Genomic DNA, 25,829 nt, shown 5'->3' with positions numbered 1-25,829 from the left:
ACTGGAGCAGATGAAAACCGGCGTTTCAACTCCCTAAACGCGGCCTCGCACCGGTCCGACCAGGTGAAGGGGACTTTGGTGGAGGTCAGGGCGGTCAGGGGGCTAACGACCTGACTGTAACCCTTAATGAACCTCCTGTAGAAGTTTGCGAAGCCGAGGAACTGTTGCAGCTTCCTACGGCTCGTTGGTTGGGGCCAATCCCTCACCGCCGCAACCTTGGCCGGATCCGGGGCGACGGAGTTGGAGGAGATGATAAACCCCAAGAAGGACAGAGAAGTGCGGTGAAACTCACACTTCTCGCCCTTCACAAACAGCCGGTTTTCTAACAACCGCTGTAGGACCTGACGTACATGCCGGACATGGGTCTCAGGATCCGGGGAAAAGATGAGTATATCATCCAGGTACACGAAGACAAACCGGTGCAGGAAGTCCCGCAGGACGTCATTAACCAAGGCTTGGAACGTCGCGGGGGCGTTAGTGAGACCGAACGGCATGACCAGGTACTCAAAATGACCCAACGGGGTGTTAAATGCCGTCTTCCATTCATCTCCCTTCCGGATCCGAACTAGATGGTACGCATTCCTAAGATCGAGTTTGGTGAATATTTTGGCTCCATGCAGGGGTGTGAACACCGAATCCAAGAGGGGCAATGGGTATCGATTGCGAACCGTGATCTCGTTCAATCCCCTGTAATCGATGCATGGACGAAGTCCGCCGTCTTTCTTGCCCACAAAAAAGAAACCAGCACCCATCGGGGAGGTGGAGTTCCGGATCAACCCGGCGGCCAAGGAGTCCCGGATGTAGGTTTCCATTGATTCGCGTTCCGGACGTGAGAGATTGTACAGCCTACTGGACGGGAACTCACTGCCCGGAACCAAATCGATGGCACAATCGTACGGTCGGTGTGGTGGAAGGGCGAGCGCCAGATCTTTGCTGAAGACGTCAGCCAGATCATGGTACTCCCCTGGCACCGCCGTCAGATTGGGAGGGGTTTTAACCTCCTCCTTAGCTGTCATTCCGGGGGGAACCGAGGATCCTAAACACTCCCGGTGGCAGGTTTCGCTCCACTGCACCACGACCCCAGACGGCCAATCGATCCGGGGATTGTGTTTCACCATCCAAGGAAAACCCAAAATCACTCGGGAGGTAGAAGATGTCACGTAAAACACTATCTCCTCCCGGTGATTCCCAGACACAACCAAGGTCACAGGCTGGGTCCGGTGTGTGATTAGCGGGAGTAGAGTGCCATCTAGTGCCCGTACCTTCAAGGGCGAAGGCAGAGCCACTAGGGGGAGCCCCACTTCCTTTGCCCATCTGCTATCCAACAGATTCCCTTCGGACCCCGTGTCCACCAGTGCTGGGGCGTGAAGGGTTAAATCCCCACTCAGGATTACCACTGGGATTCGTGCTGATTTGCGGGAACTTCCCGTGCACATGTTATGGCCCACCCTTAGCCCAGTGTCTAAGGACGGGCGTTGGTGTTTGACCGTTTGGGGCAGTCTTTTAACAAGTGCTCACATGAGCCACAGTAAAAACATTCCCCGCGGGCCAGTCTCCTTTGTTTAATATCTGATCTCACTTTAGCCCTGCTCGTGTCCATAGCTTCGTCAGCAGGGGGAGCTGTTGCCACACGGAGCCCACCGGCAATGGAGCGTGAGGACGACGTCACCCCGTCAGACCCGGAAGAGAGAGGGACGGCTTGTGCCCGGCCACGCCCCCCGGCCTGCTCCCGACGGTGTTCATTCAAATGGTTGTCTAAGCGTATAACCAGAGTGACAAGCCCGTCGAAAGTCTGCGGTTCGTCCTTAGCCAGTAAATGCTCCTTCAGTACTGGAGACAGTCCGCTTATGAAGGCGGCGCGGAGCGCGACGTCATTCCAACCCGACCTCGCAGCCGCGATGCGGAAGTCGACAGCGTAATCGGCCGCGCTCCGACGCCCCTGTCTCAGTGACAGCAGCACGGTCGAGGCGGTCTCGCCTCTGTTGGGATGATCAAACACCTGTTTGAATTCCCGTATAAACCCAGCGTATGACGTCAGAAGCCATGACTGCTGTTCCCAGAGCGCTGTAGCCCAAGCGCGTGCCTCACCTCGAAGCAGATTAATTACATAAGCCACCCGGGTGGCGTCTGCCGCGTACATGACTGGACGCTGTGCAAAAATGAGCGAACACTGCATCAAGAAGTCTGCGCACGTCTCCACACAGCCTCCGTACGGTTCAGGAGGACTTATGTAAGCTTCAGGAGACGGTGGGGGGGGTAGTTGAACGGCCAGTGGAACATCTACATTAGGCCCCGGGCCAGCAGGAGGAGACACTGCAGCGACGCTTGACTCGCGTGCTTCCACTCTGGCGGTGAGAGCCTCCATCCTCTGATTGAGGCTTGCATTTTGCTCAGTTACTAGCTGTAACTGAGCAGTGAAAGCGGTAAGGATTTGCTGCAGATCACTTACCACGCCTCCTGCTGACGCCTGCGCTCCCTGTTCTCCCATTGGCTGTTCAAGCTGTGGTTGACGCCCCTCGGGATCCATGACGAATGGCCGAGAAATCCTGTTGGGAAGGTGTCGTAACATGGACCCACAACAGGGGGCGCTAATGAACGGACAATGGATAAGGGAAGGAGTAACAATTTAATGTTGCACAAGAACACAACGTAAAATAAACAAAGGTACTGCCAATCACACACAAGAGGATTGCGGGCAGGCTCGAAGATAGGAGACCTCAGATGAACGAAGAGCCGGGACCCACACCGCTTCTACCACCAACGGCCTGAAGAACACCGAAGCCGCCAAGCCCCGAGTCCCCAGGTGGTCTCTGTCCTCCGTTGTCGGCCCTGGTACTGCTGGCAGAAAAAACAGAAGGTAGTGAGTGTGAATCCTCACACCCAGCAACCTTGATTACTGATTCTTGTGGAGGGAGAGCCTCCACCTCCAATCATACACACGTGCAGCTCCGAAAATCCAGTCAAGGAATACCACCAGGAAAAAACAGCTGCAAAACAGATCAGATTATTATTCGATGTATAAGTCAGCAGAGAGATTACCTTGTATCGTAAGAGATTTCTCGGCGAGGAGGTGGAGTCGCCGCCCGGCTTTTATGGTGATGGTGATGATGAGATGATGAGTGACAGCTGGTGTTGAGGATGATTGACGGCTGTCACTCCCAGTGGTTCTGGCGCCCTCTTGTGCTTGAAGCCCGCACTCCAAGCAGGGCGCCATCCGGTGGTGGTGAGCCAGCAGTACCTCCTCTTCGGCGGCCCACACAACAAACATTCCAACATTCCACTCTTGGAATTCACTCCAAAATGAGCTAAGACTGAAAGAGAAAGTGCCAATTAACACTTTTAAATCACTCTTGATTATATAAATGTAGCATGAAATTGACAAATATTTGAAACAGTGTGATTCTCGCTGGACAAGCAGCTCAAGATGTGTTCAAATCATTTTTATCCGCTAAATATTACAGCAAAGTGGTTTCAAGTTTTAGTAGCATGAAGAATGAGTCAAACTTTAGAGTCCCAACTGTGCTGAACTACATGGCAAGTGACCCGACAATAAGTGAAGATCAAAAGTATTCAAAAGAACGAACAGGCCCTTCCCTACCCTGAAAAAAATCACTTTACTTCTTATAATACTGATAGTATGATAATAAACAAACAATACATTTATGTTAGTTTCCAACACCCATTATAATAGTAATTTTTCAATTTATTTTCAATTTATTTTCATTTATATAGCGCCAAATCACAACGGAGTTGCCTCAATGCGCTTCACACAGGTAAGGTCTAACCTTACCAACTCCCAGAGCAATAGCCGTAAGGAAAAACTCCCTCTGAGGAAGAAACCTCAAGCAGACCAGACTCAAAGGGGTGACCCTCTGTTTGGGCCATGCTACAAACATAAATTACAGAACAATTCACAGAACAATTCACGGACGAATATACAAGAAATGCTATTGGCGCAGAGGACAGGAGGATCACCAACACGAATACAATTCCCATCTTTGGATGGAGCTGCACCTTAAACAGAGAGAAAAAAACAGAATCAGGCATCAGAAAGACAAAAAAATACTGCATAATTTGCCAGCATTAAACAACAAGAAAAACAGAAATACTAAGGTGACTGCCGGCCACTAGCCCTAAACTTCACTAAAAGACCCAGAATTTAGATAAAGTTGAGGCCGCAGCCCGCTCCAATTACTAATAAATGAATTAAAAGAGTAAAAAGCGCAAAACTGTACCAGTATGCTAGCCATATGAAAGGGAAAATAAGTGCGTCTTATGTCTGGACTTGAAAGTCTCCACAGAATCTGACTGTTTTATTGACGCAGGGAGATCATTCCACACAACAGGGGCATGATAAGAGAAAGCTCTGTGACCCGCAGACTTCTTATTCACCTTAGGGACACAAAGTAGTCCTGCACCCTGAGAACGTAAAGCCCGGGCCGGTACGTAAGGTTTAATTAGGTCAGCTAGGTAGGAAGGTGCCAATCCATGAATAATTTTATAGGTTAGTAGCAGAACCTTAAAATCTGATCTCACTGGGACAGGAAGCCAGTGAAGGGATGCCAAAATGGGTGTAATGTGGTCGAACTTTCTGCTTTGTGTCAAAAGTCTGGCTGCAGCATTTTGAACCAATTGGAGACCCCTAATGCTAGACTGCGGCAAACCAGAAAATAGAACATTGCAGTAGTCCAATCTAGAAGAGATAAATGCATGGATCAGGGTCTCAGCATCAGCCATAGACAGGATGGGACAAATCTTCACTATATTTCACAGGTGGAAGAAAGCAGTCCTAGTAATATTTCTAATGTGGAGGCCAAAGGACAACAAAGGATCAAAAAAATACCCCAAGGTTCCTCACTTTGTCAGTGTGATGTATGACACACAAGCCGAGGCTGAGCGTTAACTGGTCAAATTGATGCTGATGTCTCACTGGACCAAGAACCATCATTTCAGTCTTATCACAGTTTAAAAGTAGGAAGTTTTTAGACATCCAACTTCTCACTGCTGCAAGGCAATCTTCTAAGGATTTTATGTGAACGAGATTACCAGCAGTTATCGGCATGTATAACTGAGTATCATCTGCATAGCAGTGAAAGGTAATCTCAAAACGCCGCAATATGTGCCCAAGGGGTGCTATATAAAGGGAGAAAAGCAGGGGGCCTAAGACAGATCCCTGTGAAACCCCAAATTTCATGTCACTAAGGTTAGAGGTAGTGTTACTGTACAAAACACAGTGAGAATGACTGGTCAAGTATGACGTCAGCCATGCAAGGTCACTCCCAGTAATCCCAAAATGATTTTCCAGCCTATCAAGTAGAATATGATGATCCACTGTATCAAATGCAGCACTGAGCTCTAACAGCAACAGAACCGGACTGGTGTCTGAATCCATTGTAAGCAGAAGATCATTCACCACATTAGTGAGAGCGTCTCTGTGGAATGATATTTTCTAAAAGCAGACTGCAGTGGCTCAAAGAGATTATTCCCAGTAAGCTAGTCTACGAGCTGCCGTGACACCACTTTTTCCAGAATTTTAGAGAAAAATTATAGATTTGATATCGGCTGATAGTTTGTCAATACACTAGGGTCAAGATTAGGTTACTTAAGTAATGGTTTAACCACTGCAGATTTGAAACGTTTAGGAACAGATACAGAAGTTAAAGAAAGAATCATTTCCAGCACAGTTGGCCCAAGAGTGGGCCACAGGTCCTTAAACAGTTTTGTTGGTATAGGATCAAGTAAACAGGTTGTGCTTTTTGTTGACATTATGAGTTTTGTCAGCATGCCTAGTGAGATACTATCAAATTCTGTAAATCTAGGTAATACCTCAGTAGTGGCGCCCACATCAATAGCAGTGTGTAGTGGCTGGATTAAGGCATGCCGGGATATGTTTAACCTGATGTCTTCTATTTTCTTCCCAAAGTAATCCAGGAAATCTTGTGTTGTAAAAGGAGAGCGAACTACAGGTGGTTGTCCATGCATAAGTGTTGCCACCGTGTCGAACAAGAACTTTGAGTTATGGTTGTTTTTGTTGATCAAATCAGAGTAGTAAGTCCGCTTTGTAGCCAATAATGCATGCTTATAGTCTAAGATAGCATCACACCACGCAAGGTGAAATACTTCTAATTTTGAACGACGCCATTTCCGTTCTAGACCTCTTGCTTTATGCTTGAGGTCACGCAGATAATCACTGAACCAAGGTGACTGTGATTTGGGGGAGCGCGGTTTTAACACAGGTGGTGCAATCATGTCAAGTGTAGTTTTGAGCACTGAGTTTAAACTATCCACAAGTCTGTATACTGACTGGGTATTTGTCAAATGTGAAGCTAAGACATCAGGCAGTCTATCTTCGAGTTCAGTCTTAGTTGAGGAGTTGATGCATCGCCGTAATGATATATATAAGGTTGTTGTTCCACTAAACATGGCAGCGAAACTGTAAACTTAATAAGTGATCAGACACCACTGATGTAAGAGGCATGATGTCAATATTCGTGACAGCAATACCACGTGCGAGAACCAGACCCAGGGTATTTCCACTACTGTGCGTAGAATCCCGAATGCATTGCCGAAATCCTAATGCATCCATAATTTCCATAAATGATTTGCAGAGGGGATCAGAAGGCTTATTTATATGAATATTAAAGTCACCAATGAAAAGAATGTTATCTACACTAGTTGACAAGTTAGAGATGAACGCACCAAATTCATCTAACAATTCAGAATATGGGCCAGGAGGCCTATATACAGTGACAAAGTAATACGACTGATTTTTATTCTTCTGACCATGGCAATGTGTAATACCCTGAGCAGAGCGGAGAATCAGATGCTCAAACGAGTGATATTTGTAACCCCCAACAGCTAATAAGCTAAACCTAGATTTATAAGTAAGAGCAACACCTCCGCCTTGCTTCGCATCACGAGGGACGACGTGACTACATGTATATGCTGGTGGGAAGGCCTCATTTAAGGGGAGGACAGCTGTAGGTTTAAGCCAGCCACATAGCCCAATCATATCTAAGTGATGATCAATAATTAGATCATTGATCAACAATGATTTTGAGGACAGTGATCTTATGTTAATGAGACACAGTCTAAGGACCTCAGTGGGGTTGACAGTTGAACTGTTTGGGTTTAGGGGTGGTTCCAGAGTAGCATATATAAGATGCCTAGAAGTAGGTTTAGGTTTAACCCCTTAACGCCTGAATTTATATAGCTGTATATAAAAAAATGTTTTGTGTGTGTTTTTGCCTTTAAGTAGATGGTAAATAATGTTGAGATTATTAATTACACTTTTGCACAAAAAATCAATAGTAATTTTGGTATTTTGGGAATAATTGATGTTATAATGTTATAATAATAATAATAATGGTATGTTGCAAATTTGCGACAACAGGCATACTGGTCAATTTGGTATGTTGCATATTTGAGTCAAATATTGTAACATATATGCGACAATAGGCGTTAAGGGGTTAAGACATTCCATGCGTGTTGTAGGTAGCAGACACGAAATCTTTGCTATTGCTGGAACAACCACTGGGCCATCCTCAATTTCAACATCATCCAATATAGTAATGGGTATTAAGTTTGGAAAGCATATCCCTCTATGATTTTTATGGACACGACTACGGAAGCAGGCCACAGTCTCAACTTGTTTAAATTCCCTCCCTGGCAAATAAACTGCACTATCACCATAGTGGATTTTCTGCACTAAATTCCCCGCTAAGCTAATGGATTCCACACCCACATTTGTCATAAGCCTTGCAGGGTCTCTAATCACCTGCTCCGTGGCCTGCTATAGATTCCTAATGATACCTTCCCTGTAGAGCTCTATCTATGTTTGCAGACAAGATGGCGGCGCCTTCCCCAGTAGGGTGGAGGCCGTCCGGCATCAGCAAGCCAAGGCGGCCCCAGAACGAAGGCCAGTTATCAATAAAGCTAAAGCCTTGCTGTCTACAAAACTGTGCCAGCCACCTATTTAACGATGTCAGCCTGCTAAACGCCTCTTCAGTACCCCGGGAGGGGAGGGGACCAGAGACTATTAATCGATGCCGACACATCTTTCTGGTAAGGTCACAAGTCCTCTCTATGTCCATTTTTGTGACCTCTGAGTGCTTCATCCTGAAATCATTGGTGCCAACGTGAATAACTATGTGACTATATCTCATGTCATGTTCCTTCATCTGTCTTCCCTTCTGCAGCGTCAGCACCCTAAGATGAGATGCAATATCGGGAGCTCTGGCCCCAGGAATACATTTAACGTCAACCAGGTTCTGTTAGTAGTTTGCTGTAATGAACATTTTACTTATAATTAAAGTTTTATCTATTTGTAATCATATAACTATATTCTGCTAGTATTAATGTAATCATAAAATGTTATTACTATATAGATAAAAATATGTATGATACAAAATATTTTGATACAATTTTATAGCATATAATTGATTTTAGGATAATTTGATTCAAGTGATAGTTAATCATTTTATTATGACAGTTGGAAACAAAGAAAAAAAATGAAAGATATTAATGATTATAAATGCCGTGTATGCGTGTATGTTTTGCCAAGATATCAGGGTGGGGGGGAGATATCCGTGGTGGGGGGTGAGATATCCTAGGACACCTCCCGACTCATGCGTGTGACCTTGACCGTTGCACAAGTTTCATCCCCACACTGGCATGCAATCTGACGTGCCAATGATAATCTTGTTGTAAACTGTTGCAAACTGTGCGTAAACTGTGCCCGGCTGCATGCCAATGTGCAAAGAAAAATTTGAAATGTGCAAAAGTTCTGGCACGCATTAATTTTTTTGAACTCGTGAACATTACGCAACCTACTGGAAAACACTGCGTGTCATTGCATGTCATTGCACACAGCACATATAAACATGAAACTGAGATTATGAAAAGATGTTACATCTATAATAAATATAACTTCACAGATACATTATATAACTCATAACAAGGAATGAAAATGCACCTGTTTTACCAGTCTATTACTATATAAATATTACAAACATAATTACCTTTGGGACAAGTTTCCAAATGTGTTCTCCACCACAGACACACACAAACGTCAGCTGTAGATCATTTCTCTGTGATTCTAAGGGTGATGAGAGAATGGTTTCATCAGTCAAGGTCTGTGAGCAAATGTGTCATTCACACTCCCATCCAGTAGATGGGAGTGTGAATACCAATTTCCACACATTCGCTATAAATGCTGAATTACTTAAACAGAATTTTCAGTTTTCAAATTGCCTTTTTTTCTAAATAAAAAAATGACATTTAAACCAACACACATTACAGTAACGTCTGTTGATTTTTACATATATATAAACTGACCAACCACTAATGACAGGAAGCTCATTTTCCCATAATGCCTTTTGTGTGTCTGTAAACTATTGTGTGGGCCGCCAGAAGAGGAGGTACTGCTGGCCCACCACCAGAGGGTGCCCTGCCTGAAGTGCGGGCTTCAGGCACGAGCGGGCGCTGCCGCCTTACAGGAACAGCCGAGGTGACAGCTGTCACTCATCAACTATGACAGCTGTCACCGATCATCTGCACTTCTCCCCGGATAAAAGCAGGATGACACCTCCACCATGTCGCCGAGATATCGTACTTCTTGGAGGTAACTTTCTCTGCCTGCGTATTGTACTAATTGATTTCAAGAGCTACTTTGTTGCAGCTGTCTACCCAGAGGACCGGCGTGGGCCGCGACTGTTTCATTCTACGTCCCACCAGATAAGTGGTACTCAGACGCTGCACGAGTGTGTGTTAGAGGTGGAGGTGGAATTCCCACCGTTGTTGTTACGGGGTGTACACACACCCACACTTGACTGTCTTTGCTCTTCACCAGCAGTACCAGATCCGACACGCAGAGACGGTGGCCACCTGGGGAATTCGGGACCTGGCGGCTCCAGTATTCTTCGGGTTCGGTGGCGGGGGAAATCGTGTGGTTCCGGTTCATCTCCAGACGGACGTCTCCTATCGTAGAGCCTGCCCACACAACACCTTTATCCATTGACTTGTATTTATTCTATAATCTGCTGTGTGTGGGTGTGACATTCACAACAGTAAAGTGTTCAAATTTAACTCCCTCTATTGTCCGTTCATTTGCGCCCCCTGTTGTGGGTCCGTGCCACTACAATTTCCCAACAGGATATCTCGGCCAGCGTCATGGACTCCGAGGGGCGTCACCCAGCAATTCAACGACCAATGGGAGAGCAGGGTGCACAGGCGTCTGCAGGAGGCGTGATTGGTGAGTTGCAGCACATCCTCACTGCCTTTACGGCTCGGTTGGATCAGATGACCGAGCAAAACATCCTCCTGAACCGCAGGGTGGAGGCTCTCTCCGCACAGGTGGCAGCGAGCGCTCAGGGTGCTGCTGCAGCTCCTCCTCCTGCCGACCCTGTGCAAGATATGAATGTTCCAGTGGTCGTTCAACAACCCCTCCCACCATCCCCTGAAGCATACATAAGCCCCCCAGAGCCGTACAGAGGTTGTGTGGAGACGTGCGCGGACTTTCTCATGCAGTGTTCGCTCGTCTTTGCACAACGTCCCGTCATGTACGCGTCTGATGCTAGTAAAGTAGCTTATGTAATTAATCTGCTTCGAGGAGAGGCACGTGCTTGGGCTACGGTGCTTTGGGAGCAAAATTCACGGCTCCTTCATACGTATACTGGGTTTGTGAGGGAGTTCAGAACAGTGTTTGATCACCCTAACAGAGGAGAGACCGCTTCAACAGTGCTGCTGTCAATGCGACAGGGGCGCCAGCGCGCAGCCGAATATGCATTCGACTTCCGCATCGCGGCTGCGAGGTCCGGCTGGAATAACGTTGCGCTCCGCGCCGCCTTCGTAAACGGACTGTCATCGGTCCTGAAGGAGCACCTGGTAGCTAAGGAAGAACCGTGGGATTTAGATGGGCTTATCGATCTCGTTATACGGTTAGACAATCGGTTGGAGGAACGCCGTCGGGAGTGAGGCGAAGGACGTGGCCGGGCACGCGCCGTCCCTCTCCCTTCCGGGTTCAAAAAGGTTCCGCCCTCCACCACGCTCCACAACGGCAGCGCTCCGTGGGGCAACAGCTCCCCCTGCTGACGTTGCTAGGGAAACGCACAGGGCCAAAATGAGAACAGCTGACAGAATGACGAGGCTGGTCCACGGGGAGTGTTTTCTCTGCAGCTCAAAAGAGCACATACAGAAAAACTGCCCCAAACGGCCAAAACGACAACACCCGCCCTTAGAGACTGGGCTAAGGGGGGGTCATAACATTCACGTGGGACACACACATATCGCCACACGACTCCCAGTCACAATCCTGAGCGGGGATTTAACCCTTCAAGCCCCAGCACTGGTGGACACGGGGTCCGAAGGGAATCTGCTAGACAGCAGATGGGCAAGGGAGGTAGGGCTCCCTCTGGTGGCGCTTCCTTCGCCATTGCAGGTGCAGGCACTAGATGGCACCCTTCTCCCTTTAATCATGCACAAGACACCACCTGTAACTCTGGTGGTGTCTGGGAATCATCGGGAGGAGATCGAGTTTTTTGTGACTCCTTCTACCTCCTGCGTGATTTTGGGATTCCCAAGGATGCTTCCCATCCGGGGTGGTGGTACAGTGGAGTGAGACCTGCCATCGGGTGTGTTTAGGATCCTCGGTCCCCCCCGGTTCCCAGGCTAAGGAGCAGGTCAAAGTCCCTCCCAATCTGTCGGCAGTGCCGGTTGAGTACCACGATCTTGCTGACGTTTTCAGCAAGGATCGGGCACTCACCCTTCCCCCGCACCGTCCGTATGATTGCGCCATCGATTTGATTCCAGGCATGGAGTTCCCGTCCAGCAGGCTGTACAACCTCTCACGACCTGAGCGCGAATTGATGGAGACCTACATCCGGGACTCCTTAGCTGCCGGGCTGATCCAGAACTCCACCTCCCCGATGGAAGCAGGTTTCTTTTTTGTGGGCAAGAAAGATGGCGGTCTTCATCCATGCAATGATTATCGGGGACTGAACGAGATCACGGTTCGCAACCGATACCCGTTGCCTTTGTTGGATTCGGTGTTCACCCCCCTGCATGGAGCCAAAATATTCACAAAGCTGGATCTTAGGAACACATATCACCTAGTTCGGGTCCGGAAGGGAGACGAGTGGAAGACGGCATTCAACACCCCATTAGGTCATTTTGAGTACCTGGTCATGCCGTTCGGCCTCACTAACGCCCCCGCGACGTTCCAAGCTTTGGTAAATGACGTCTTGCGGGACTTCCTGCACCGATTCGTCTTCGTGTATCTGGATGATATACTCATTTTTTCTCCGGACCCTGAGACTCATGTACGGCATGTACGTCAGGTCCTGCAGCGGTTGTTGGAGAACCGGCTGTTTGTGAAGGGCGAGAAGTGTGAGTTTCACCGCACCTCTTTGTCCTTCCTGGGGTTTATCATCTCCTCCAACTCCATCGCCCCGGATCCGGCCAAGGTCGCGGCGGTGAGAGACTGGCCCCTACGAGCCGGAGGAAGCTGCAACAGTTCCTCGGCTTCGCAAATTTTTACAGGAGGTTCATTAAGGGGTATAGTCAGGTAGTTAGCCCCCTGACAGCCCTGACCTCACCAAAAGTTCCCTTCACCTGGTCGGATCGGTGCGATGCCGCGTTCAGGGAGTTAAAACAGCGCTTCTCAACTGCACCCGTCTTGGTGCAGCCCGATCCCAGTCGCCAGTTTGTGGTTGAAGTGGACGCCTCTGACTCAGGGATAGGAGCCGTGCTATCCCAGAGCGGAGAGACCGATAAGGTTCTTCACCCGTGTGCCTATTTCTCCCGCAGGTTGAACCCAGCAGAGCGGAACTATGACGTGGGCAATCGAGAACTCCTAGCAGTGAAAGAGGCTCTTGAGGAGTGGAGACACCTGCTGGAGCGAGCATCAGTGCCTTTCACGGTTTTTACTGACCACCGGAACCTGGAGTATATCAGGACCGCCAGGCGACTGAACCCCAGGCAAGCCCGCTGGTCACTGTTCTTCGGCCGTTTTGACTTCCGGATCACCTACCGCCCCGGGACCAAAAACCAGAAGTCGGCTGCCTTGTCCCGGGTGCATGAACACGAAGTCAAGACCGAGCTGTCGGATCCACCGGACCCATCGTACCGGAGTCCACTATCGTGGCCACCCTTACCTGGGACGTGGAGAAGACCGTCCGGGATGCCCTGGCACGGAGCCCAGATCCCAGAACAGGGCCGAAGAATAGACTATACATCCCACCAAAAGCCAGGGCTGCCGTCCTGGACTTCTGTCACGGGTCCAAGCTCTCCTGCCACCCAGGGGTGCGTAGGACTGTGGCAGTGGTCCGGCAGCGCTTCTGGTGGGCGTCCCTGGAGGCTGACATCCGGGCTTACATCCAGGTCTGCACCACCTGCACCAGGGGCAAGGCGGACCACCAAAAGGCACAGGGACTCCTTCAGCCGCTTCCTGTGCCTCATCGCCCCTGGTCCCACATCGGTCTGGATTTCATCACGGGCCTCCCGCCGTCCCGGGGGCACACCACCATCCTCACGATAGTGGACCGGTTCTCCAAGGCGGCCCACTTCGTGGCCCTCCCAAAGCTCCCGTCGGCCCAGGAGACAGCGGATCTCCTGGTCCACCATGTCGTACATCTGCATGGGATACCAACAGACATCGTCTCAGATCGTGGTCCCCAGTTTTCCTCGCAGGTTTGGAAGAGTTTCTGCCAGGAGCTGGGGGCCACCGTGAGCCTCTCGTCTGGGTATCACCCTCAGACCAACGGACAGGCTGAACAGGCTAATCAAGAGCTGGAGCAGGCCCTGCGATGTACTACATCCGCACACCCGACAACTTGGAGTGAACACCTGGCCTGGATCGAGTATGCACATAACAGCCAAGTGTCCTCTGCCACCGGCCTCTCCCCGTTCGAGGTGTGTCTGGGGTACCAGCCCCCTTTGTTTCCTGTGGTGGAGGGAGAGGTCGGTGTACCCTCGGTCCAGGCCCACCTGCGGAGATGCCGTCGGGTGTGGCGCACCGCCCGTTCGGCCTTGTTGAGGGCCCGGACGAGGGCAAAGTCCCATGCAGACCGTCGACGGTCCCCGGCTCCCGCATATCAGCCCGGGCAGGAGGTATGGCTATCCACATGGGACATACCTCTCCAGGTGGCTTCCCCCAAACTAAAGGACCGATACATAGGGCCCCTCCGGATCCTCAAGGTCCTCAGTCCCGCCGCAGTGAGGCTCCAACTCCCGGCCTCACTGCGGATCCATCCATTCTTTCACGTGTCAAGGTTGAAACCATATCACACCTCACCCCTCTGTACACCCGGTCCGGCGCCGCCTCCTGCCCGTATCATCGACGGGGAGCCAGCTTGGACAGTACGCCAGCTCCTGGATGTCCGTCGAATGGGCCGGGGTTTCCAATATTTGGTGGACTGGGAGGGGTATGGACCCGAAGAATGCTGCTGGGTGAAGAGGAGCTTCATCCTGGACCCGGCCCTCCTGGCCGATTTCTACCGTCGCCACCCGGACAAGCCTGGTCGGGCGCCAGGAGGCGCCCGTTGAGGGGGGGGTCCTGTTGTGTGGGCCGCCAGAAGAGGAGGTACTGCTGGCCCACCACCAGAGGGCGCCCTTTGTTGCAGCTGTCTACCCAGAGGACCGGCGTGGGCCGCGACTGTTTCGTTCTACGTCCCACCAGATAAGTGGTACTCAGACGCTGCACGAGTGTGTGTTAGAGGTGGAGGTGGAATTCCCACCGTTGTGGGAATTCCACAAGATATGCTCTCCGAGAGAGCATATCTCACCCATATTGGCCTCTCTTCATTGGCTTCCTGTTAATTCTAGAATAGAATTTAAAATTCTCCTTCTTACTTATAAGGTTTTGAATAATCAGGTCCCATCTTATCTTAGGGACCTCGTAGTACCATATCACCCCAATAGAGCGCTTCGCTCTCAGACTGCAGGCTTACTTGTAGTTCCTAGGGTTTGTAAGAGTAGAATGGGAGGCAGAGCCTTCAGCTTTCAGGCTCCTCTCCTGTGGAACCAGCTCCCAATTCAGATCAGGGAGACAGACACCCTCTCTACTTTTAAGATTAGGCTTAAAACTTTCCTTTTTGCTAAAGCTTATAGTTAGGGCTGGATCAGGTGACCCTGAACCATCCCTTAGTTATGCTGCTATAGACGTAGACTGCTGGGGGGTTCCCATGATGCACTGTTTCTTTCTCTTTTTGCTCTGTATGCACCACTCTGCATTTAATCATTAGTGAACGATCTCTGCTCCCCTCCACAGCATGTCTTTTTCCTGGTTCTCTCCCTCAGCCCCAACCAGTCCCAGCAGAAGACTGCCCCTCCCTGAGCCTGGTTCTGCTGGAGGTTTCTTCCTGTTAAAAGGGAGTTTTTCCTTCCCACTGTAGCCAAGTGCTTGCTCACAGGGGGGTCGTTTTGACTGTTGGGGTTTTACATAATTATTGTATGGCCTTGCCTTACAATATAAAGCGCCTTGGGGCAACTGTTTGTTGTGATTTGGCGCTATATAAAAAAAAAATTGATTGATTGATTGATTGATTGTTGTTACGGGGTGTACACACACCCACACTTGACTGTCTTTGCTCTTCGCCAGCAGTACCAGATCCGACACGCTGAGACGGTGGCCACCTGGGGAATTCGGGACCTGGCAGCTCCAGTATTCTTCGGGTTCGGTGGCGGTGGAAATCGTGTGGTTCCGGTTCATCTCCAGACGGACGTCTCCTATCGTCGAGCCTGCCCACACGACACCTTTATCCATTGACTTGTATTTATTCTGTAATCTGCTGTGTGTGGTTGTGACATTCACAACAGTAAAGTGTTCAAATTTAACTCCCTCTATTGTCCGTTCATTTGCGCCCCCTGTTGTGGGTCCGTGTCACTACACTTTCCCAACAGTAAACACTGAAACCTTCAAAATTACTGCATTACTTTAATACTAAAGCATATAGCTGATATTTTCACCTTGTAAAAACGACAGGCGATGTTAATTTTGATAACTTGTCTGGAATTAGTTTGTTTAAAATTTTAACCATAAGTCAAAAGTGCCTTGCTGTGCATGTCTCCTGTGACACATTTGCAAGACTGTATTGCTGTGAAAATAAATGATCTTTTTTTCCCCTATTTTTTCTCTTTGGTCACCAAGACTCTTTTGCTGAGAGAAGGCTGATCTTAGACAGAAGCGCTGGCTCATTGTTTGTGATTGTCTTTAAATTTATCAGTTGCTCTCAGTGTACTGGAGTCAATACTAAAAGTTATTGGTTTATCTCTTAGCTGTAACTTCTGCTAAATGTTTTAGGGGTTTATGGGTTTAGCTTTATAAAAGTTAACTTTTCAGTTAGCGTTTTAACAGCTATCAAAGCCAACTTTTTGGTTAGCTGTGCCTACCAATGGTACTGCGAGACTTGCATTTACATTTTGTGGGATATTTTATTCACGTTTTGCAGCAAAATTATTAACGGTTCACAGATATCCACGGTTTGCATAAATTTTCATTAATGGTTTGCGGATAATTCACAATTTGCAGCAGATTCACGTTTTGGGGGTCAACAACTCTCATCGCTCTGGCCATAAGAGTAGACAGGAGGCTGCCAGAAACACAAAGATCTGTCGAGGATCACCGACGTCAAGGGGTAGAAGCATCTCCAGGGACCAGTCCTCTCGGCCGACCAAGCACATCATCACCGCAGTGGATAACAGTGCGGAGGAACCCATGCAGCTGGGACGAACCTGCCTGTCAGCTGAAGAACACCAGTGTTGTCACCGACAGTGGCGGTGTTTCTACTGCAGCCTGCTTGGGCATCTGGTTTCCAGCTGCCAGATCCTTGATTCTCCACCCATGCAGAAATCAACAGTGAGGGTGAGTCAGAACCTTGTAAGCACTGAAGTTGAACACTACAAGAGCAAAGCCATGTTAACATCTGAAAGTGTTTCAGAAACTGTTCCCGTGTTTATTGATTCTGATTCTGATGCTAACCTCCTGCACCCATCTTTTGCCAGGAACTTGAGCCTTAAACGACTCCCCTTACCACAACCCCTGAATGAGAACACCATGGAAGGCAGTGCCTTAGGGAAAATGGCCCTCCATTCTCAGCCTGTGCTGGTGGCCTTTTCAGATGGTCACACAGAATCTCTGTGTGTCCATATTTCTGGTAATATGTCCCATCTGGTAATTTTGGGGCATCTATGGTTGAAAAAGCATAACACAAATTTTGAATGGGCCAATGGGCAGAGCCTTTCTTTGGGGCCAAATGGCATGCACACATGCCTTGTCCGACGAGGGTAGCTACAGAGCACTCCTGATTTGACTAATGTGCCCACATGTTATCAGAATTTAGCCACAGATTTTAGGAGGTTTAAGGCCAAGTCCCTGCCTCCCAACTGTCCTTATGACTGTGCTACAGACTTGCTGCCAGGAACCATGCCCCCAAGAGGCAAACTGTTTTCTCTTTCAGGACTCGACTGTCAAGGCATGGAGGATTACGTCCAAGAATCGCTCGTGGCAGGTTTAATAGACCACCCTTGTCCCCTGATGCAGTGGGGTTCTTCTTTGTGGAAAAGAAGGATAAGACTCTTCGGCCATGTATTGATTACAGAGGATTCAGTGGCATAACAGTAAAAAATAGATACCCCATCCCGTTGATCTGCATTTTAGCCACAAGAGGGGACTAAAGCGTTCACAAAGTTGGATTTACGAAATGCTTACCATTTGGTTAAGATGCGGGAGGGTGATGAGTGGAAGACCGCATTTAATATGTCCACAGGTCACAATGAATATCTGGTCTTGCCATTTGGTATCACCAACATACCAGCTCCATTTCAAAATTTGGTTAATATCCCTTTGGGATATGCTAAACAAGTATGTGTTTGAATATTTGGACAACATCCTGATTTTCTCCCCCACTGAGGAGGTTCACATTCAGCATGTCAATCAATCAATCAATTTTATTTATCTAGCGCCAAATCACAACAAACAGTTGCCCCAAGGCGCTTTATATTGTAAGGCAAGGCCATACAATAATTACGTAAAAACCCCAACAGTCAAAACGACCCCCTGTGAGCAAGCACTTGGCGACAGTGGGAAGGAAAGACTCCCTTTTAACAGGAAGAAACCTCCAGCAAAACCAGGCTCAGGGAGGGGCAGTCTTCTGCTGGGACTGGTTGGGGCTGAGGGAGAGAACCAGGAAAAAGACATGCTGTGGAGGGGAGCAGAGATCAATCACTAATGATTAAATGCAGAGTGGTGCATACAGAGCAAAAAGAGAAAGAAACACTCAGTGCATCATGGGAACCCCCCAGCAGTCTAAGTCTATAGCAGCATAACTAAGGGATGGTTCAGGGTCACCTGATCCAGCCCTAACTATAAGCTTTAGCAAAAAGGAAAGTTTTAAGCCTAATCTTAAAAGTAGATAGGGTGTCTGTCTCCCTGATCTGAAGTCTGAGAGCGAAGCGCTCTATTGGGGTGATATGGTACTATGAGGTCCCTAAGATAAGATGGGACCTGATTATTCAAAACCTTATAAGTAAGAAGAAGAATTTTAAATTCTATTCTAGAATTAACAGGAAGCCAATGAAGAGAGGCCAATATGGTTGAGATATGCTCTCTCCTTCTCTCTCTTCTCTCCTTCATGTCCGTTCTGTACTGCAGCAGTTACTCCAGAACCAGGTGTACGTGGACAAGGTTGGGTAGGATTACTTTGAAAGAATACATGTGGATTACATGTATGTATGTATGTATGTACATACATTTGGATTACTTGTAATCTGATTACTTTTGGATTACATTTCAAAGTAATCCTACCCAACCCTGTACGTGGAAGTGGAAAGATGCCAATTTCACAAACCGTCAGTATCTTTTTTGGGGTTTGTGTTGGCTGAGGGGGAGGTCAGGATGGACCCAGCTAAGATAGCAGCTGTGAATGAGTAGACCATGCCATAGACCCAGAAGGAGGTGCAGAGGTTCCTGGGGTTTGTTAACTTTTATAGAAAGTTTATTCAGAATTTTAGTTCTCTTGCTGCACCCTTACATGAGCTCACCTTTCCCCATAGGTCTTTTGGGTGCGAAGCAGCCTTCTGTGAACTCAAGCAGTGTTTCACATCTGCTCCGGTGCTGCTCCTCCCGGATCCCAAACAGAAGTTCGTGGTCGAGGTGGATGCCTCAGACATAGGGGTTGGGGTGGTTCTTTCCCAAATTATCTTCACAGATGGTAAGCTCCACCCTTGTGCATTCCTATCCAAGAAACTATCCACAGCAGAGCAAAATTATAACATTGGTGACTGCGAACTACTGGCTGTCACGGTAGCCCTGGAGGAGTGGCGACACTGTTTAGAGGGGGTACAGGCGCCGTTCTTAGTCTGGACGGACCATAACAGTTTGGGAGTATTTAAGATCAGCTAAAGAACTGAATGCTAGGCAGGCCCATGGGCCATATCTTTCAGCCACTTCGACTTTGTGCTGTCTTATCGACCCGGCTCCAAAAATATCAAACCAGGCTCACTTTCCCGTTCATTTGACCTGGATCAGCACACCAATGAACCCAAGACTATTCTGCCAGAAAAGTATTTTATTTCTGTCCTTACCTAGGACATTGAGGCCAAAGTCAAAGTGGCCACTGAGACCATTACTCTGCCTACTGATTGTCCTCAGGGGAAACTGTTCGTGGGGAGGTGATCGAGTGGGCTCACTTTAACAAGGTTTCTTGTCATCCAGGTGTTCATAAGACACTGATTGTAATACAAGAACCATTTGGTGGCCAAGTATGGGTAACAATGTCAAGGGAATTCGTTAATGCTTGTCAGGTTTGCGTTACATGTAAATCATCTAATCAAAACCCCCAGGGTCAATTGTCTCCACTGTCTGTTCCAAAGTAACCATGGTCACATATTGCTGTTGATTTTGTCACTGGTCTCCCAAACTCACATGGCAACACGGTCATTTGGACCATGGTAGACAGGTTTTGCAAGATGGGTCACTTCATCCCTTCACCAAGATTTCCCTTGGCCAAAGAAATGGGCGAGGCAGTTAACACATTTGTTTTTAGGTACCATGGCGTTCCTCAGGACATTGTGTCTGACCAAGGCCCGATGTACATGTCTCAGCTCTCTTCCAAGTTTTGAAGACTCCTGGGAGTTGTCAGCCTGTCCTTCGGCCATCACCCCCAATCCAATGGTCAGACAGAATGCATCAACCAGGAACTGGAGAAAGCACTCCGCATCACATCATCGCAATATTCCATGTCCTGGTCAGAACATCTGCTTTAGGTGGAATTACCACACATCTACAGGCTTCTCACCTTTCCACATAGTCCATGGTTTTTAACCGTCTTTGTTTCCACCAACAGACTCTGATTCCCCGGTCCTGTTCTCCTTGGCCCTGGTGAGGAGCTGCAGGGGAACCTGGGAGTGGGCTCGCCAGTCCCTCATCACATCGTGTGCAATCTACAAGGTGGCAGTGGATCGCAAGAAGACTTCCACTCCATCCTACATTCAAGGCCAGAAGGTCTGGTTATTGACCAAGCACCTGCCGCTACCATTAGACCCCAGGAAGCTCACCCCCAGGTACGTCTGACCCTTTCCGGTCTCTAAAATTGTTCAAACGAGTGACTGTCAGGCTTAAACCTCCATAGCCATGTGCATCCACCCTACATTCCACATCAGTCAGGTCAAGCCAGTGAAGTCCAGCATGCTCTGTCCTCTGGCCGAGTCCCCTCCACCTGCCTGGTTCATCCACGGTGATCCAGCATTCACTGTGCAGCGGCACCTGTCTGCTCATTGTCGGGGCCAGGGGATCCAGTATTTGGTTGACTGGGAACGATCCAAAGGAACGTTCCTGGATTCCATCTCATTTTACTTTGAACCCTGATCACATTTGGGACATCCACACCTCACAGCCTGATGCTCCTGGGCCATCGGGGGCCAGCCTTTGATGGGAGGTGATGTCATGTGGGACTATGTTCATGTTTGGGTTTTGTTTTGCTTTGTGTTCTTGTTTAGGTTTTGTTTCACTTTGTGTTCTGGTTACTGTAGTCTCTTGTCTTGTGTCTGGGTTTTGGGTCTAGGTGTGTTTTTCTTTGTTTGCGATACCTGTTTCCTGAATGTTCCATCACACCTTTTCCTCATTTCTCCCTCATTACCTGTGTGATTTAAGCCCTTTGTTTTCAGTCTTGTTTTCACCAGTTCGTCATACCTTTGTGTCATTGCTACCAGTCTTTTCATAGTCTTTGCTTGTTGTTATTGCCATGCTGTGTTTTTGATCCTTTTGCCTGTTTTTGATGTTGCATTTTGTCTCATGATTTGGATACCGCTGCTGATCTCTGCCTACCTTTCTGTGTACCAACTTCTGCCTGTTTATCAAGTAAACCTTTTTTGTCACCCCATGCCTCTGTGAGTCCTACATTTGTGTCCTGCCTTTGTGTGCCCAAGTTCATGACAGGATGCACTGTATGTAATAATTCTGGATCAAATAGCGATGATTCTGTTGTGCATTTTCTGATGCACTCTGGCATATTTTACATTTATCATCTATATCAGGGTCCGCACAAGTTAGACTTGGAAGAAATGATGTATACATTTTTTAAAGATAGGGCTGCTTGAGTGAGACATGCTCTTTAAATTACAGTAAGGAGTTGCTGTTACCAGACAAATTGTGCCACAAAAATACAGAAAATTAAATGTTTTGATTATAATTTAGTAATAATGAATTCAATAATAAGGTGTTGTATGTTACAGTAGGCACACTGTAGAATAACAGTGTAAGGCCGGCAACTGTGAAATTTCTTACAGTCTATGCCTGTATGTCATCACTTTATGAGCAGGATGAAATTTTTATTTCACCAGGTTAGTGCCATTGAGATCAAGATCTCACTTACAAGGGAGACCTGGACAATTATATAGTTTCCACTTCACCTAACCTGTATGTCTTTGGATGTGGGGGGAAGCCGGAGCACCCAGACGGAACCAATGCAAACACGGGGAGAACATGCAAACTCCACACAGAAAGGCCAAAGGTGACCCATGACCTTCTTGCTGTGAGTCACCAGTGCTAACCTCTAAGCCACCATGCTACCATTTGCATGTTCGCCTGTGTTTGGGTTCTCTCCAGGTGTTCCAGATTCCCCCACTCAAAGATATGCAGGTTAGGTGGATTGGAAACTTTAAATTGTCCATAGGTGTGCGTGCAGGTGTGAATGTGTTTGTTTCTTTATATGTGGCCCTGTGACAGACTGGCATCCTGTCCAGGGTGTACCCTGCCTCATGCCCCATGACTGCTGGGATAGCCTCCAGCCCCCTGCAACCCTATTTTGGATAAGTGGTTGAAGATGAGTGACTTAACTTCTTGCTATGTTGCTTGTTATGCACATGCTTTGGTTATACACATGACAAAAGTTTTCATTCCAACTGAAGCAGCAAACATTGGATCTAAACATTCAAAAGTTAGTTGGCATTTTAGTCAGAATGGTGGATGTTTTTTTTGTTTGTTTGTTTTGTTTTGTTTTTTGGTGGTCGTGGGGGGGGGGGGGGGGGGGGGGGGGGGGGGGGGGGGGGGGGGGGGGGGGGGGGGGGGGGGGGGGGGCAACAACTGTGCATGTGCGTGTGTGTTGGGGTTTGCCAAGGGCATCGCACAAGCTTGAACCACCTCTGGCATTGATACTTCTCGTAGCAACACTTTAATGTCGTACAATCTGCCACATGGATGAGCAGTCAGCACCTAAACCAGCTCATCCTCTAATGTTCACACTGGTGAGGAGGGCACCATGACATCCAGCAGGACAAAAAACAAGACCTGTCAAAGGGTCGATGAGCTCCTTGTGAGTCATCAGCCATCATGCTTTTTATGTGTTGTTTTTTCAATGCTTTATGTATTTAATTTGTTAATTTTGTTTAATTGTTGCTGTGTGGCACTATATTTTATAAGTGCACCCCAGGCATGGTCTCTGCATCTAGGAACTGTAGGTGGTCTTCCAGCCCACCAGTAATTTTTATTTTTTCAGGATCCAACAAGATTAGCACTGCAGCCACCATAAAAATAGTTCCTATAACAGGGTATTCAACTCGTTCCAGAAAGGGCAGAGAGGGTGCAGGTTTTCTTTGGAACCACCCACCCCATCAGGTGATTTCACTGATTAAGTGATTCCACCTGCTCAAAGTGATGTTAATCGGTCCTAAAAGCTAAAAAAAAAAAAAAAAAAAATTAAGATTCTTCTTTCTGCTCCCCATGGAAGTAATTTTGCAGCTACCTTTCATCGGAAAAGAACAAACTGCAGAAAAGCAGCAAGGGTTTTGTTTCTGGAGGGTGGCAGCTGATGTGGTGCTGAGGGGTCAGCCACTGCATGGTTGTACACTTTGCTTGAAAAAGGCAGGTGGAAGGTAATGTGGTACTCAGAAAATTTACCATGATGATTAAACACGACCACTAATCCATAGTGCTAGAACATAATCTACAACCCTCGACATTACGCACAAATCTTGAGAGGAACCTCACACGCAAATTCCTGACCAAGTTCCTAAGTCCAACCTCTGCAGGTCCACATCAAGATGGATCACCTGCATCATTTTTTAAGGTATGTTAGAAACTGTTCACTCTCTCTAAGTAGAAATCCATTATCTGTGCATCTATGTCACGTTCTGTGCTTTTCTGGGTATGTGTTCAGTCATTTTCTTTTCTTGTACAGTGTTTGTCTTCATCCTGGTGTTGGATGCTTTTCTGTCTGGCTCTCTGTCTGTCCTCTAACTCCCCTTGGTGACGGTTCCTAGTGTTGTCTGTGTCTGTCTGTGAGCCCTCGTGTGTTGGATTGCTTGACCCTCTCCTGTCTTTGATTATTTTTACTGTCTGCAGTCTTGTTCCCTGTAGTCTTTGTAGTCTGATTTTATTTGTGTTTCATTCCTGTATTTATTTTATTATGGCTGCATTTCTCTTTTTGGAATAGTGAAGACTTCCTGTTTTATTTTGATTATCTTGGTTCGCTTGTATGTTTAGTTAACGTTCTTCCTGTGTCACTCCCTAGCTGTGGTCTGTTAGTATTTCCCACACCTCTCAGTCATTTGTTCATTAGTTCCTCTGTGTATTTAAGCTTGTGTTTCTCCATGTTAGTTTGCCGGATCCTTACATTGGTTCATGTCAGTTACTTCTGGTTATTCCAAGACTTGTGAGTATGTTGAACACTTCTGTCCCCTCTAGTTCTTTCACTGTTAGTCGTTCTGAATCATAGTTGAAGTTTGTCTTTACTGCGTGTGGTTTTGGTACATGTCTTTAGTTAATTCCCAATTTTTTCCTTCCTCGTCTGCACTCGATTGGTTGGACTAGTTGTCACTGCTGTTTAATAAATCACCTTTTGCACCTACTTCCTCTTGTTTGTGACTGCTCTGCCTATTGGGTTTAACTTTTGCCAAATCATAACAAAATCTTTCTTCGCGCACACTGTCCTACACTTTTAGGGTGGGTTTTTCTTTATCTATTAAAGGCCCCTTCACACATAACACGAACGAGGCCGAATGGCACACGGAGGAGGATTCAAATGGCATATGTGAAAAGTCCGAGCCACACTCGAACACCTTGGACAGCAGTCGGCACAACCATTTGGCCACAGCACATGCACTCCACATTTGCGTCACGCTCGTGCTGGCATATGGCATCCGTACATGGCTGTCCGACTGTCTGTACGTCGTGACTGCGGCAAGGGATTTTTTTGGATTTCGCCCATTCAGCCTGTTTCAGCCTGTTTCACCCAACTTCATGTTATGTGTGAAGGGGCATTAAGGTTTGAGTTTGTGATTATTGTTTGTATAGTGTTTTGTATTAAAGCAGTTGTTGTGCCACATCATCATAATATATTATGAGCAGTCTACATTTATTGTTTCAAATCATGTGTAAAATACATAACCCCTGTGAAACGCAATCACTGTTCATCCATCCGATCTCCACACAGTTGCAGTTAGGGAAGGGAAAGGAAAAACAGTGTAAAAGTATTGTGCAAACCAGAGTTATTAAAGTTTTATTTCATAGTTATTACTTTCATTTCACCACCGTGCACAAAGTGTATGTGTGGTGAAGTTGGAATTTGATTCTTTCTGACTACTGAGCCCTTTCAATACAAATAATACACTGAACTGGACTTTATACCTGAATTTTGCTGGTCTATGGGGTAAATGCTTCTGTCTCTTTGCAATTGCATTTTGCATGTAGTGCTCCTGACCACACCTTATTTTTAGGCAGTGGTGGGCACAGCTAACCAAAAAGTTAGCTTCAATAACCACTAATCAGCTAACTGAAAAGTTATATTTTATAACACTTAACCGATAAACCACCAAAAAATTTATCGGAAGCTACAGCTAAACAATAACTTTCAGTATGGTCTCTGATACACTGAGCTACTGACAAGGCCATTTTGAGTTTAAACACCACCAAGGCTTCTGATAGAATCAAATGCAATCATAAACCCAAACACAACCATCAAGTCAGTGCTTCTGTCTTTGTGCACACTGCCAACTGCTGTAAGGAAGCGTCATTTACCTTGACAGCATACAGTGGTCTAGCCGTGAGGCAGATGTCTTGAAAAGGAAAGCAGGTTTGACTTATGGTTTTGATTTATAAACCAAATTAATCCGGATAGTTTAACTACATTAATGTCAAGTCTGTCATTTGTGCAAACTGAAAATATAACACATCTTTTATTTTTAAAATAATGCACTAATTCTGATGTTTTGAACATATTAACACACACAGATGCCAAACTGCCAAACTGAGTCTCAATTTCAATTCAATTTATTCACTTTATATACCGCCAAATCATAACAGAGTCACCCCAAGGAGTTTCGCACAATCCAATTCAGAA

Source organism: Thalassophryne amazonica, chromosome 8 (genome assembly GCF_902500255.1).
Source record: "Thalassophryne amazonica chromosome 8, fThaAma1.1, whole genome shotgun sequence".
NCBI lineage: Eukaryota > Metazoa > Chordata > Actinopteri > Batrachoidiformes > Batrachoididae > Thalassophryne > Thalassophryne amazonica.
Note: the sequence above shows the minus strand (reverse complement) of the source record.